Consider the following 14846-nt stretch of genomic DNA (forward strand, 5'->3'; position numbering starts at 1 on the left):
TTAAATAATAGAATCATTTCCATATTACGAATGAAACGTGATCTTTTATAAAATTGTTTATTTGAGACATACGAGTGGTCAATATATTTTCAACTAAAAATGCTTGCTCCGATGCGAGCGCAGAAAAATCGATGCCGCGAATGATTCAAAAGTTGGAGACTCGGCGGTGGAGCGAATATTCGAGGGCGTTGCGTAATCGGTTAGCCTGGTTGTAAAATGCGCCGCGCATTGTTGATTTTATTGCCTCCGTCGGATTGTCAATTAAGCCGCGTTTCCATCATTTTTACACACCGGTTTCTCGGTAATCGCGTTAAAGGTCTCGATGGATCCCGGTAGCGGTCGACAGCGGAACACGGAACAGAACGGAACGGAACGGAACGGCCCCCGCGAACCGCTTTCGTTCAACGGTACATAAACAAGCATTGCGCGAACAAGTAATCACCATTCTACGGTCGGAATAATTGATGCCGGATAATTGGCAAAAGAATCTTGTTCAGCTAAACACGTAATGTCGTTAAATCTCCCGGCGGGCTGTGCGAGTTTATCGTGATATTCGTAGTCACGCGAAACGGATCCGAATAGATCGTAATTGGTCGCATTCAATATTCATTTGCGGTTGTTCGCCGTCGTCTCTGAACGGTTGCCGCGAGAACAGAATTATTTTTTTGTTTCTGTCACGCTATAGAAAACTTGCGAGACCGTTCGAAAAGCGGGAATTCAACGTCTGCGCGAAGAACGGCGAAATCGTTGGCTAATAAACCGTTTCACGCGAAGAAACAGAATCGTATTTATGTAACGTCGCGAAGAGATCGACGATGCGTCTCGTTCGACGTCTCCGACAAAGACGGCTTCCTATTTTCGAGTTAATCAATTCTTTGTTGAACTAGCACCGATATTGCCTAGGTAAATGCGGCAGAATTACCGAACGAGTCGAACCGTTTTTGTACGATTAAAAATGAACGTGCAAGTTAACTTTCTGTGTTCTTCAAAATTAACGTTGTTTGTTATCTCGGTACCATTCGTCAGCAGATTTTTTCGTCGATCGTCAATCACCGATAGTTTTTTATTCCGATTTTCAATTTTATACATTGCAATCGACGAACGATTTTAAATAGTCTCCGTAAACTGATTTCAACGTTTCGACAGCGAGACGATAGACGACCGTCACAGTGATCCCGGTGATTCTCAGCGATCCACGCGCAATGATCCTCGACGTGAATTTATTAAAACGATTACGCGAACCCGCGCGTTGTCAATCTCGGACTTCTCCTCGGCGCAACTATTGACAGACGGGAAGCAGAGTCCCCCGCGCGGCTCGAAACGAAAAACAGCGTTTCGACGGCGTCGAGTCGGTTTTAATTGCGCTATTTCTAGGTAATATCAACGTCTTACGTCGAGACAGCTAATTTTATCGACATACTTAATTAAGGAAACGAAGGGTCTGATAGAGAGCTAAAAAGAAACTTCGATAATTACAGAGTGCTTTAGTTTCACGGTTGCCTGTAAGGTCACCACCGACGAATCGACACACGAAGAACAGATCCTACGGACATTAAAAAAAGAATATCAACCGGAAGAGGAACGACGAAGGCTGCGGCACCTCGATTAAAACTGGAACAATTTCGAAATCCCTTAATTTCCAGTCACGTGATCGTATTTGTAAATTCCACCTGACGGTTTGTCGTTCAGGGTACGTTATCCGACTTTGAAATTGCATTCGAAGCAGTGTTTTCAAAGCAAAAATGCAACTTTAAATATTTTTTAAATTTTTGGCGAGAATGCCAATTCTTTTTGAACGTATTTAAAATTCAGATTTTAATGACAATTTGTACGGGCGGAAATCTTACGAATATTTTGAGACAGATCGTTATGGGTGATGAAAAATTCGAGATCGATGATACACTTCATAAAAATTAAAGTTTATTCAGTTTATTCATTTTATTCAATTTTTTCAATTTATTCAATTTATTCAATTTATTCAATTTATTCAATTTATTCAATTTATTCAATTTATTCAACTTATTCAATTTATTCAATTTATTCAACTTATTCAATTTATTCAGTTTATTCAGTTTTCCTAGAAAGTTATATTCTACATTGTTTTGCACTATCAGAAAGAAAATTGTGTAACTTCACTGTAATAGTCGCATAAGTATCTTTGACTATGTTATTAAATATTTTTCAACGACCAATCATCCATGGAATTTTTTATTAAAAATATTTCAACCACAGGCAGACTTCCACGTTAACAGTTACAAACGAATGAATTTCGATGGAATGAAACGTGCCACGAACTGTAGCAAAATCGGCGATCCTCTCAAAAACGATCGCGGAAATCTGTGCTTCGTCGAGTTCCTCGGGTGGCCGCAACATAAATTGAAAGTTATCGTTAAGACATATCTGTGTAAATATTCGAGTAGCAGTTGCAGTTAGAGATAATTAAAATCGTAAGCATGTATGATATTCATCCGATCCCGCGATCGAGTTTTCCGTTTGATTTCGACCTCTCTTTAGATAGCCTTAGGTAGCCGCGCACACACAACGGACACAGACAGAGAGAGAGAGAGAGAGAGAGGGACGCACACATACACATACCTTGTACATACTACTCTCGATACAGAATCGTCAAGCGTACGTTATAAGAAACAAGAAATATTATTACGGCGAAAAAGTGCTATATATATATATATATATATATATACATATATATACATATATCTGTATCGCTCTACTACTAATGATTCGTTGTCGTCGACTAGGTGCGTGCGAGTCGTATTAATTATAGAGCACGCGTTTAAGTTAAGTGCAACACTTATCAATCATAGCTAACGATGTGATGTTATGTAAGTACCGTGTAATGTTGTATATATGGAAAAAAATGAAAGTGCATATATATATATATAAAAATATTATATATATACATATTATTATACATAATGATTTACCTGGTATAACGTATACACGTTGAGTATGGATTACACGAAATCACGATCTTACTCTAATTAGGTATTATTTATTTGTTAACGAACGCCTCGTGGTGCATGTACGATTGTTAAATAATAATAGTACTCTGGCAACTTTCTTTCGTTAAAATTATTTCCGTGCACGCCGTCCCGTCGACGTGAAAACGAACATAATCGAGACCGATTATCGCGAGAGGGCTAATTTCAAATGAATAAAATATCGCAACTGGTCCAGCTTCATTTGTGAAATGAATTCCGTTGTGAGATACTTTCACCGTACTTCGTCGTTTACGATAATTTGTCGATTATTATACATTCGCTATGTATAGTACACTGTATATATTTTTTCAACTGTATCGCACAGAATAAATTTATATGATCACGTGCAATCGAACATTTTGTGTGAACTTCTGACTCTTTTTCACTGTCTCTTTTAATCGCTATAAAATATTAGATTTCTTTCTGTTCGCCTTCCAAGCTGCGTTTCGTTTGAAATTAGAATTGCAAACGAAACATGATTCGCGTCGATTTGCGTGTTTCTTTGAAACGTAACAATACAAACGCAACGGTCTCCTGATTTAAAGTGCAAGGTGAAACCGAGGAAGCATTATACCGAGATCTCTCTTGCGAAACTATTTCTGAGTAGTTCGAGAGATTAATTGTGCAACTGTAGTAACAGTTGGCAAGAACTTCGGAAATGCATCGTCGAACTTGTTCCCGTGATCCATCGAGAAACGTTCAGTTCACCTTGAATTCTCTGTTACAGTGCCTCATATAAAAAAATCAATTTAATACCTACTTATCCCCAAACAGCTTTTATACTGTAAATGTTCTTTTCGGAGTTAATGCATTCATGGCAAATACGAGCAGCCGAAATATAAAATCGTGAGGACGATTAGTCGAATATTAAGAGCGTTCTTACATTGTGCTCAATTTCTAAAACCGATTAAAAGGAACCATTTTTATTTTTATTTAATTTCTGTCACTCACGATCGTCTTTGACAATTTTTATTTTGTATAGATATCCGCAGTTTACTTATCACTTTGTTTTATTATAGAAACTGTTTTGACATTGAAAGACTGAATTACCTTTCGCCTAATTTTCTGACTCCAAAAACGAAGCGATGCCCGGTTATTCCAAAACATCCCGCACAGCTGCGAATTATCCTGTTCCCATACAACTTTGTAGCCCAAGGACTGTCATGGTGGCGAACCGTCATTCGCGGCGCCATTATAGTCATTCCGTATCGTTCGCGCACCGTCAATCGTTCCGAGAATTAACCAGATAAGTTTCTCCCAGGTTCCACTGTCGGCGCCGTCAGATACAATCGTTCACGCAAGATAGACACGCTCGAAAGCCAATCTTTTCATTTTTGTTTCCTCCTCCTCCCCACCCCCCCCCCCTCCCTCCCTCTCTCTCTCTTATTTTCGCTCGCCCCTTAACTACGTCCGGCAAAGACACAGTTGTTTCATCCCTCGCCGCCCCCGCCGCCGTCGTCACCCCTTCCACCGCGTCCCGTCCCCCCTGATTCCCCTAATCGTTGTCTTTCCGCAGCGTATTATCCCACTTCACCTAGGAGCTCCTTGTGCCGGATGTGGCCACGTTTACTGCCTATAATTGCAGAGAAGACACGGCGCGGCCGTTCCGCCCAATTATTTGGGGACAAAACGCCCGCCGAAAAAAAAAGCAGCCCTTTAGGCCCCCGTCGCCGGATTAAAGACGCGACCCGGATCCTCGCCCGGGTGAATCGTTCTTGGCGACGCGGAAAATTCTTCCGTCGACGCGACGGACAATTAACACGCTCGTTGTCGCAGTTTTTTTGTTTTCGCTACCCTTCTTGATTTATTAAAGTCGTTAGGGAACGTTAATACGATTTAACGAGGTTGCGCTGTTAACAACTGGTATCGTGACTAGATTGTTTAAACAAAAGGAAAATCGTCCCGGCGATCCTCGAAACAGTTTGAAGCGATTAGGCGTGTGTTCGACTAAGTTGTTGGGTTGGCAACTAATTGCGGATTTCAAATATGAAGGAAAATTCAATTTTTTTGCTTGAAGATATAAGTTTATTCAGTTAGACGATTCTATTTTGACGCTGCCTTTCTTTCGAGGATTCATTTTAATATATTGTATATAACATGGAAATTGGAAATAATGCAATGAAATATGAAACGCGCGTCTTGCCCTTCCATCTTCAAAACTGTAATAAAAAAAAAACTAAATAACTAATCGATACAATTTTCTTACTAAATTGAAGATGAAAGTCCAGACAGTAAGAAAACAAAAAACTTAATTACTTTAAACACGTTGATAAAACGAAAGAATTTGCTAAGACAATTTAAAAACAAAATCCTCAACCACTTAATTACCAACCCAATATATTTGCTTCAGATTCAACGTTTGGACTCCTGTCTTGTTATCTGATTGGTCGAAAAACTCCTGGTCATTCGAAAACTATAAACTATTTGCTCAAATGAAAGAAAGGAATAATACTGAAAGAATTAAAAGAAAGAACAATAAAAGAAGATAAATACTGCAACGAGTAAATGTAGAAAAATTTAATTTTGATAAGTGGATTCATTGGAATTTGAGTTATTGAATAGATTTCGGGTTAAATAATATTGGTTTAAGTATTTTTAAGTTTATTTGATTTTAAATTGAAATTTTATTTGCATCGTTTGCAAAATGGTAATATGTTAACAAAGGTTTTTTATCGGGGCGCACCGGTCTCAAAGAACATAATTTCAAGCACGTACGAAGTTTAGTTTTTAATACGAAGGAGTTTCGCATTAAAATAGCGTCTGCTACACAGCGTTTCGAAGTTCGGTTTCGGAAATTGAAAGTGAATCGTTTCCGGCCGGTCGACGTTGACTTTGTCGTCCGTAACTTATAATTCGCCAGCAGGCGCCCTGTAATCACATCCACGAAAGATATTTTTGTGGTTTTTCTAGTTTCCGACGTAGACGCCGGCGACCAATTACGCGGCCGCCCCACAATGTTCCGACTAAAAAGCACGATAGTTGTTAAAACTTAAATTGCCGGACGAGCGGTACGCGATAAACGTTCCGGGTACGGAGTGGACATCATTTACCGGCAATTAAATGATAAATTTCACGTTCCGAAGCGCCAATTAAAGTTTTTAAAGCATGATCATTGGTAAACTATAGCAATTCGTGCGCAATTATTTTATTAAACGGAATATTCGTTGTTATTAGTTTAGTGGTATTATTGCTACGGATCTCTGCGTGAAATAAACATTTTCGTGCATCGTCTGCAAGGAAAAATTCCATTTCCATCTTGAACAATTTTAACAAGTTATAAATAATATAGACAAATCGTCGAAATTTGTTTAAATTTGCTATTGTACATATAATAATATAAATAATTCTTGTTATCGTCGTTTGCTCACGATTCGGTATTACGTAAAATGATCGCGCGTAACTGTTTTAACAAATATTTGTTTAAATAATACGCATTAGGTGAAGCAGAAACAGTGGCATTGCATCTACAAGATTCTCTCGGCTCCGTAACTGCACTTTCTTATTCCGTTTCGACTGCTAAGAGATTGTCGATTTTCTAGCGAAGGTTGAAAAATTTTCGCGACCTATAACTGCAACTCGTACCTTCCGAGTTGATTGCAATTACGAAATCATTACTGTGTTTACAATCGTACCGTTGCACCTAATCGAAATGCATGCCGGTGAATGTACGTGCACCATAGTCGATCATAATCGTCGCAAATCAGTATTTATCCGTCTGCGAACGATCCGGAAATCAATTTTTCTTACTAAATTCCTTTGTCAAATAAACTAACTAAAGTTTACGCATATTACAAGAAATAATAGAAAATTTTTAATTATACTTCGAATATTGTACATTCTATTACTTCTAGACACTTAATTAATTCGAGTATTGCAATTATATAATAGATTGAATAAACGTTTATTTAATTGCCGTTCGTTGCAACTAAGTCGGAGAATTTTTATTTCGAAATTCCATAATAATTAATTATTTCAATCTTAAATCGTGTCTGAAAATAGGAATTAAAAATCGTGTTTCTTCTGTTAACGAAAATTCTTTCTTGAAAAATGAAAACCAACTAACAACGACTAACAACGATTAACAAAATTATATAAAATAAATATACAATATTTGTTCGATAAAAATTATGTTCAAAGATGTGAGTCGATTCAGATGAAAACGACCATACCGTAACTCGGAACAGTTTTTTTACGATTTCATTTCGTGAATTGTTAATCAAGCGCGATATGTAATTTCATCCCGTAGCTTTCGTACGTGAGACATGAATATGTTTTGCACAGGGTGTGTAATGTACACGCGTACGTATGGGAGTCGGTGAGGGGTTGTGTGGTAATGCATGCGCGTAGGATATCTTTACGAGGCTACGGGAATAGAAAGGGTAGTTCGCGTGGCAAGCAAGTATGATCGTAGATTAATATTGAGGGTGTGTGTCAGAGGAGAGAAGGAAATTTGATGTGCAGCAAACGATAGCAATAGCTTACGTAATGTCCTGCTGCGGAGAATTGTTTGTTAGCTTATTTGAAATTTAACTACGGTTCCTTCCACGCCGCGTTGATTAGCACATTTATTTGTCGTTAATATTTTTCTTAACAGTACCAGAGAATTATTGTTTCTTTTATTGTCTTTATGTACGTTTGTTTCTACACTTTGATAACAGAAGACATAAATTTGATTTCGATTCAAAAATAAATTAATGATATTTAGCTTTAGTAAATCTTGCATGTATCACGAGTTTGACTTGTTATTATAGTGCAAGGGGTTAATTAAATTAATCCTTAGGTTGTACGATATGTTCACCTGGTTTTAACCCTTCACATACGTTTCCGTTATATTGACTTCATACCACCGCGTCAATTTGAGGTTAAGTGATCGGGCGGGTTCTGAAAATGGGAAGGAAATGAGGGTTAATACATTCTAATTCACCATTTTGTATCGTACAGTATATATACACACACACAGGTGTGTTATTGGACAGCTAGTTTGTAATATGGAATGGGAGATGTATGGTGCTTAACAAGCGTTTCTCCTTCCATGGTCTCATTTCGCTCAGGAACCACCCCCACGGGCCCGCCTTTGTGCACGCACGGTTCACCGCCGCAAAGGGTGAAAATCACAGAAACTGTTTACGCATAGAATACAGTCAATTACATTTGCAGCTGTTGAATTTGGATCGGTCATCGAAATATGGAGACATTTTTCATTTTGAAAAATTAACTCGTATGATTTCGTATTTGATAATATTTGTTTTTGTGGAATTTTCGTATTATATTTGTAGAATATTACGCTTTTTAAAATAATAGAAAAAATTAGTCGATCGTATATATTATAACAAAGAATAATCGATGAAAATAATAAATAATTACCGAAACGAAAATCTTGGAAATATTAATATCATTAAATTATCCAAGAAATTATTGACGATATAGTACCGTCGTTAGTATGCACCAGAAGTGCATAAATACAATTGTTAATTCGGTACTCATAGACCGTGCAGTTTAAATGAAATAACATTGGTATTGGAATAATGTAGATGCAATTATTAATGGAATAAATAATGGAATAAAATGTAAATCGAACAACGACATTTGTAACAACGCGTCCCGATGCGAACGGGTTGTAAAACTGTCCGAACCGGTGCGGATTTATTTTTCATTGAAAATATCAATTCCCATAAACGTGCCGCGTCGTTTTCATCCCTGGATCAAGGAACCCTCTCTCTCTCCCTCACCCCCCATAGAACCGTGAAAAAAGCGACGGCAGCCACGGTTTTCGCGGCGCGGGCAAAGCGCAATCACAATAAATTTGCTACTATTGCGTAAATATCCCCCGGCAGCGCACTGCTCATGCTTTTATAAACGCGTTTCGCACCCGTCGCCGTTGCCCTGTGCGTGTGCGGCTTTCGCGGCGGCCATGATGTACGTACGCTGCACACTCGCCCCACGCCGCACTAAAAGGAAAATGTATGACGTTTCACGTTACCGGGAGCCCTAGCCCCGATAAAGAAATTTCAAAACATCGAAGCGTAGACAGAGTCGCGTTTATTCGATTCGTCGTTTGCTTCTCTTGTTTCAGTTCTATTAGGTTGGTGCATATGGAATATCGGATTTTTGAGTGATTATATAAAACTGCATATCTTTTTTCAAAAGCTATCATTTTAATGAACATGTGCCCCGTTTGTTTCGTAGTAGTTTATTTCGTAGTTTAATTCGTACATATATGTCTTCAGGAGATTCTGATTTTTCGGTATATTTTTCAATAAACTATAGTATGGAATTTTACAGACTGTCTCCGTTTACATACCGTTTAGCCCATAAAAGCTACGCAGACGTCGTACAAAACAGTTGCAAAATTAACCCTTTGCACTCGAAGCCATTTTAGCTCTAAATCTAAAAGAATTTTTCTGTCTCATAGTATTCTCATTTTAAGCGATGAAGTGTATTTTATATATACCAAATTAATTCTCGTGATTCATACTAACAGTGCCATATTTAACCATTTTTCTAAAATTAAACATTGTTAATATAAAAATTATTTTGAAGCATGAAAGAACAATATTAGTGGTGCCTGAGAGTCGCCATTCGAGTGCAAAGGGTTAAATGAAGTAATGTATGAAATTTAATAATCTCATAATCTGCTTGTAGCAATTGTGAAATACGGGTGTATCAGTTGACAGCTTTTCTCGCAATCATTTGGCGTCCTTTGATCCCTTGCACTATCGTTCCTTCCATGCAGTTACGATTAGCACTTATTTAATAATTTTCCTATTAGGATCAAAATTAATAATATTTAGTAGAACTTGCATAGAAATCTTCACCACGAGTCCGACTCGTTATTATACCGTAACGGGTTAACAAGGAGAGAACACGGTATTATCGAAAATTCTCGACGCGATTGTTATTGTAATTTATAAATGGTTTCGTTCCATGAAAAAAGAACCGGTCCAAATAAGGCGAGCGGCGAACCAACGGCCTACGGACGATCTACTTTTGCAGCCATTAAATTGTTTGATACGTTTCCTGAAGCACTCCGACTAAACACCGTTCGTTTCCTGCCCGTAAAATTGGTCTATTCGTAACTATTTCTCCTGCTGTTTCTTTATTTCCGATCGTTTGCGGTTACCCTACGCGGAACGAATCGAGGGCGTGTTAAAAAAATCGAAAACGTTCCATTTTCTTTTTTTTTCTGTTCACCTCGACCGACGGAGAACGGCCGCTACTTAAATTTTTCTTTTTCCGCCTGTCGGTTAATAAGCCGTTGAAAAGTTTTATCGATTTCAGCGGGCCGCTGGTGAACAAAAGAAAATCGTCGACGGTAAAACCGTGCTGCGAGGAAAACAACGCCAACGAGAATAGATCAACGATTTGTTGAAGTTGCAAAAAGCGAAGTAACGAACCACCGTTGACCGTCAAATAGCGATGGAATGAACGGAATGACGTTCATTTGGAAAATGCGACGCCTCACTGTGTATTAAGGAAAACAATTATAATTATTAGGTTGGTGCATATGAAATGTCGGATGTTCACGTAAATATATAAAACTGTATATCTTTTTGCAAAAGCTGTTGATTTAATCAAAATATGCCCCGTTTGCTTTACTACACCCTTTTCAACAAGATATCAATACAGAAATGCCTGTTTTAAACAAATTCTGATCTCTCGAATTAATAAACTCTGATATGGAATATTTCAGACTGTCTTCATTTATATCCCTTTGCGGACGGCGGCGCTCGACGGGCGAGCTTCGCTGTAGACGACGTGTATTGGAGCGCGCACTATTTTGGACGGATATATCCGCCAGCCGTCCGCTAAGGGATATACTATTTAGTCCGTAAAGGCTCGGGCAGATTTCGAGCAGTTTTAGGACAATGTTGCCATTACACGTTGTTCGGCTGAGGAATGTGACAGCGACCTGTCATAAATAATGTCGGGATTAAGAGAAATAGAATGAACCCTAGCATGAAAAACGTAAACACTTGAGTTTTTCTTCTCTGACGTCAGCTCTCCTACGTTGCCAGTAGGTTTGCCCTCGGGCGCGTGGCTGTTCCATTACCCACCGCGCGAAGCATGTTGAGCAGCTCTGCGCTTGCATTTTACCGCATTTTCGTAACTTCCCCTCTACCTCTCGGACGTCAGAGACCCTTCGCGGACGGCTGGCGGATATATCCGCCCAAGCGTGTTTACCGTTGCGGACGGCTGGCGGATATATCCGCCCAAAATACTGCGCGCTCTAATACCCGTCGTCCACAACGACGCTCGCCCGTCGAGCGCTATAAATCGAAATAAATCTTCTGGCTTATAGTATTTCTATCTTATGCGATAAAGTGCATTTTTAATTACCTAATTTATTAAGTTGTATATAAATTACCTAACTTATTAAGTTGTATCTAAATTATATAATCTTTTAAATTATCTAAATTATCTAATGTAATGAATTTTCTAATATTACACTCTTATGTTTTTATCGAATCATGATATTAAATTTTCGGATCACAAGGAAATGTGCAACGATAAAAAACGTTATCAGAAATGTTGACGATGTAACGGCGAAGCGTTTGAGCATCTTCTTCAATAAAGACATTTTTCAAAATACCTCGAGAACCAAAAATTCTTTGCTATAATATCCTAATAATTTTTTGCGCAGAACGAACAGAAGAATCGATATGCACAATCAAAAAATATAGACCGCCGTTGCAGACATCTGTTCCAGAGCAATGATTACATATCGTTTACACAGTCTACAGAATCCTTTCAAATACTTAATAAAAGGCCCGAAGCAAACACAGAACAATTTGCATATTTCTTTTAATTTTGGCGATCGATTGAACATCGAAGATGAGTCTCGGTCCGCGCAAACGTCGATGATCCATCAATGATCGCGAAACAGTGATCGCGGTCGGTTCTCGACGAAACTGCTAAAAGCATTATTGGGAAACGGTGACGTCAACGCGGACCGAAATTCTGCTCGTCAAACGGTTCGCGCTCGTCGTTTCGCGCCTCACAGTTTTCACCGTGGCAGAGCCCTCCCTTGTCGCGGCGAAACAACAGCCAACACGGACGACAGCTCGAAAAAGACGGCGCGCCGCGGCCCCCGCTCCGCGCTCCTCGTTCTGGCAAAACGCCATTTAGGATGATTGCCCGATTTTACGTATTTATACGGCGAGCATCAAGGCGCGACCGTGTCACGTTATACCAGCGTTTTCCTTCTATCACTAATTTTCGTTCCGCAGCCGGCCGGCGCGTCGCCGGAGCGTCCGAAGGACACGCCGTTAAACTCGGGTAACGCGATGCAATTTCAAAGTGAAATATTATCCCGGATTTTGCAGGATTCTTTGCGGGGCCACCCCCGGCCACCCTCGCCGGCCGCGGAATAAACCGATTTGATGCGCGCGCGTGTACGCGGGGACGAAATGACGAGCGCGCGACGTCCGAGAGATTCCGCGCGTCGCGTTTCGCGCGATTGGATGGCTCTGATAGGTTCTACGCGCGACTGTATTGTCCGCTGGCTGCGGTATCTTCGACTCGAACTCTCGGTTCCATTAATTATTTAACCTGTTGGTTGCGTATGGCGAGTATACGCGTCGCATGGAAATGGCAGTTTTACGTCTTACAAGAAAAATAATTCTCCTACGATCCAGTTTAACCATCTTAGTACCGAACAACGATGTATCGTTGTTGCCTATCGTTGAAAAGATAGTTTTGTTAATATTTTTATTAAACAACAATTTTATTTCTCATTTCTTCTCTCTTTTCGAATTTATCATTTGTTAGGCTATTCAAAATTCTTGCAATTTCTTTCCCAAACTTTGTCAAACTTCGTCAAACGAGCTTGAAACATTTCGCTCAGATTCTTTTGGCCGGTACTAAGAGGATTAAAATATTTATAAAACATATTAATAAATTTCGCACAATTTAGGGTAATTCGAGAACAACTGTCCACAAAACTATACTCATTCTGATCGATAAAATGCGTAATAAAATTGATCTTCAAAATAAATTGACGCGGCTAGACATTAAACACTATAGGAGTTGTCAGTCGGATTATTTCAGCAACCCCTTACGCTATAATTTATGCAATAACTACGTCGATTGGCACTTGATGTTTTTGGGTTGTGGATCGCTTCGATTAAAAAGGATCTTTACACAGACCGTAAGACACGCGTGGTTTTTATTCAAAAGACAGAATAGAGAGTAGAGTAGAGGAGAGAAACAAAAGAGTTCACAACGAGCGAACGTAGCATCACGCGGAACTTGGCGTCGCAGAAAGAAAACGCGGCACGTTCGACAGCACTTCTCAATTATTTCCACGGACAATTTTCCGTCTAGCGCATGGTGCTCGGAAAAATTCAGTTCTACTGTAAAACAAAATTCATCAATTTATGTAATTATTATAACTCATCAATTACCATTATCGGGCATAAAATTATTTTTCTCGTATCTTTTCTCATCGCGCCTCGAGTATTATCTGTCGCTGAAACATTTGACCCGCTCGTTCGACCGTGGACCACGGCCAAGTGTCCCGACCGACTTGCGAAACGTCGGGATTCACGGACAGGCAGAAACGGAAAGAAACATTATCGGCAAATGCAGCGACGGTGCATGCGTATTGCAGAACACGGGCAAGCGCCACCCCATAAAGGACATTGGCGTAGGGATCGCCGGTTATCCTCGAGGGTATTAAGACAGAGAGGACGGTAACGGCGGGTGGGGTGGAGAGGGAGGGGGAGGGGGGGGGGGGTCACGTGCCGTTCCTCCATGACTGGCTGGCTCGAAGAGGGTCACCTATGGGCTGGCGTGTACACCCCGGTCTCCCCCATGGCACGGTGACGACGCTTTAATATTTAATGCGATTAAACTCATTTCAACCCGCCTCCCGTAATTGGTTTCTGATTAACAGCCAAGTTTTAAGTGCATTGCCCGCGTGCATGATAGTTATATACGCGGCCTGACGCTATCAACTAATAACCGTGAGTGCTCGTGCCTGTAACAAGGACGGTCGGCCCGCGGGCCCGCCATTGTTCTTCTTTGCATCTCTAATTAGCGAGCGTATCTTATTAACGCCGGGACGCGAGGCGAATCGAAGCCCGGGACTCGTGACTCCGACGTGATTATAGCCAAAGTTTTTCGCGAGATTCGACCGCCGGTTCTTTCGCTTCGCCAGGAGGGAGGGGGAGACGCCTCGTCCCGCGGGAACCACGAACGAGATTCGAATCGAGACCTTTTCTCTGCCGGCCCCTAATAGTTTAACAGTTTGATTGGTAATTTAAGCTAGGGGGGGGGGGGACGTTTTTTCGTTCGTTTCGCAAGTGAAAATGTTTTTAGCGAATTTGTATGCACTATTTAGAAAGTTACTATTTGGAAGATAGTAAAGTCGAAACGACGTTATTATTATTTAAAAGATCAATATGCTAATGAGTAGATAAAGTATTATTTATATTACACGTGATCAGAGAGCTCTGCTATTAAATAATTACGAACAATATTGCGCGAAGAATATCTCAGGAAACTGAAAATAAAATGACGGTTTTCTAATGGAACGATTTAATCGTGTACCGTTAAACATTTACTGTTAATCCGATCGATGACAAGCGTTCTTTATAAATGAGAGATTCACCGCGTATTTCGGAAACAGTGTGTAAACGGGCCCGACGTCGGTCGGCCGAGAATTAACCAAGCAGACGGCGGTAATAACAGGCTCGTCTGGAAAGATTATTTCCCGTATCCGCCGTAGGAAGCAGCGCGCGCGCGAGCGCACGCCTTTTTATTTCTTTGATCGGGCCGAAACGACGTCACGGGGGCGAATCACCCGCGCCATTTTCGACAACGATTTTATCGGCCACGCGGAAA

At 40.2% G+C, this 14846-nt stretch overlaps 1 long non-coding RNA gene across 1 annotated transcript; it reads left to right on the plus strand.

Moving 5' to 3' along the window:
* The first annotated feature begins 60 nt into the window (after nucleotides 1-60).
* LOC144472388 (uncharacterized) lies at nucleotides 61-3077 on the plus strand. Its single transcript, XR_013494416.1, has 2 exons — nucleotides 61-1374; nucleotides 1479-3077. It is a non-coding gene; the product is annotated as an uncharacterized LOC144472388 (long non-coding RNA).
* Nucleotides 3078-14846: the final 11769 nt, after the last annotated feature.

This window comes from Augochlora pura, chromosome 7 (assembly GCF_028453695.1).
Source record: "Augochlora pura isolate Apur16 chromosome 7, APUR_v2.2.1, whole genome shotgun sequence".
Taxonomy (NCBI): Eukaryota; Metazoa; Arthropoda; class Insecta; order Hymenoptera; family Halictidae; genus Augochlora; species Augochlora pura.